Here is a 2446-nt window from a genome sequence, read left to right as displayed (position 1 = left end):
TTTTAAATATCTGAAATTTTGTTCTTGTAAATGGCAACACTTTAAACAATTACATGCTAAGTTTTGGGAAATTATACCACAAATTGTGGGTTGAATTATAAATTTAATTCAGTCACTTTATAGCTTATAGTATTTAAATGAAAATTACCTGTCACAATTGAAATCTAATGGTTCTTTTGTTTAACCATAATTCTAAAACCCAAATATAGTTCAATAGTTTACAAGAACCTGAAACAAAATTATTATATTCAGTGAACTAGAATTGGCAAGTTGTGTCACTTTTCATTAAAGTATTAATGAATACTCAAAACTGTTGTTAATTAACTTTGAGGGGAAACGGAGGCATTTCAGTTGTAACAAAAACCTACTGTATCCTTTGAGCTTTACTTTGATCTAAGTGGGGAAAAAGATCAGATTACTGTGTAAGACCTCACACCACAACCAATCCGCTTTTTTCAGATGAATGAAAACAGTGGAGATAAAAGTAACTCTGGTACTCTTGTTTCCATTATCTTCAGTATATACCACTTTGGAATCTCCTGACTCTGCCATTTTCCAACTGATTATCTGTATATGAGCCTCAACCTGAGGGACCCAGCGGTGTTTCTGTCAACCTCCCACAGTCTAATAAACAAGATTAAACTTGTGAAGGAAAGAGATTTTCAGTGTTTGTTTTTTGTTTTCGACAAATTGCCCAGGCCTAATTCAACAGCTCGTGCCCCCTTTCTGCTACAGCAAGGTGAAGGAAAAGTGTTGTCATGGCTACATGACTTGCCATTAATGCAGTTGGAAAAACATCTTTGTATGTCCCTCCTTTGTCTCTGTCTATTTTTTCACAGGCAGACCTGCCTGCTCCTCCAGCTTTCCTTCATACCTTTAACTTGGGAGGGCAGCGTACTCGGCATAACTCTAGAAAGTGACCCACCCAGGTTCTTCAAAAGGGTATTCATTCCTCTCAGGGTGCTACGTCAGAGCAGGTTGTGATGCTAGCGCAAGCAGAAAGAATATTTCCATGCCGTAATTGCATGCATGCAGTCCCTGCTGTGAAGTCAGACATGGTTGGCTGGTGGGAGGATGAGGAGGGAGGAGGGGTACTAAGAGTGGCAAGGATTCTCCTGCGATGACGCAGAAACCCTGCACGGTCTATTTTTAAACCTATTGAAGTGTGCAACACCCTTGCATTACTGTAACTCTCAACTGCGCCTTCAAACCAAAACAAATAGAGACAGAGAGGCAGAGCATAGCAATACAATCAGCCCCTTCTTTTACTTTCCTCTCAGGCTTATAGAGCCACAGTGAAATATGGATTATGACTTCATATAGTTGAGATGTGGTGCTTTTAGGCTGAATGATTGTCTGGCTTGGAATAAGAATAGGGTCGAATGGATGATCCCCACTAAAATGAGTTGGCAGCACTTGAAAGCAGCGGCTGGCTGAGGTTGTGTCCTGGCCAAACGCACCGCAGCCTGTATTCATTAAAGTCTCAGCTCCGGGTTTATCAGTGAATAACACAAGCTGGATGGAGCTTTTTTTTTATATCCTCTTTATCTTCTCTCTGGTCTTTGTTTTCTTTCAGTGGACTGAAATGCTGAGCTTCCTTGAATTGCAGATGTGCTTCCCACTCGCGTGGCGGTATCTCTGGCCCTCAAGCCTCTGAAATGTCACAGCTAGACTGTACATGCCAAATTCAATAACCAGGAACAGGTGCTATCCCCTCTGATCATGGGCTTAGTATAGAACTGTGAGCTGAGATCAAGGTTAAAACCTAGCAGCACCTATTGATGATCTGTGACGAGATGGAAAAAGTGTAATACACTTCATGATTCATCTCTGGCCTGCTCTAAAACCCTCATCTGGTATCAGCTACGATCCAAAACACGCTGAATTCCCCTCCTCACTCCCCTCTTTGTTCCTTGTGCTGACATACTTGGATCCATCTGTCCTTGCTGGGAGCCTTTGATAAACACCACCGTGTTAAAATACAGTTCAAATGTATCATCTGCACTTCAGGATGACTCACTCTGACTTGTCCTTTGCATAAACATTTTCGAGCACAGCCATTTGGACCTTCAAGCTGAGAGTTATAGTATGTTTATTTGAGCAGTACGAAAAACTGATAACTACTCTTGCTCTAGCAAATTTAAAAGAGAAATGTGTTTTATTCTCTTATTGTGAACATGGATCAGTACAGAATATTTAAAAGAGTAATAAACTTTCTGGCTTCACTGCAAAGAGCTAGATGAAAAGATCAACAGACGAGCACTCAGATATCTTTCTGTCAAATCTGAAACAAAAGTCAGGAGCCAGTTGGCCTACATACTTAAAATATAGGCAAGGCAAGGCAAGTTTATTTGTATAGCACAATTCAACAACAAGGTGATTCAAAGTGCTTTACAGAGACATTAGAAACAAAAACAAATAAAAAGCATGATTTAAAATATAACCT

This window comes from Pundamilia nyererei, unplaced genomic scaffold, assembly GCF_000239375.1.
Source record: "Pundamilia nyererei isolate P.nyererei 1_Seehausen unplaced genomic scaffold, PunNye1.0 scaffold00005, whole genome shotgun sequence".
In the NCBI taxonomy this organism is placed as follows: domain Eukaryota; kingdom Metazoa; phylum Chordata; class Actinopteri; order Cichliformes; family Cichlidae; genus Pundamilia; species Pundamilia nyererei.
The sequence above is the reverse complement of the archived record's forward strand: the minus strand, read 5'-3'. Positions refer to the sequence as shown.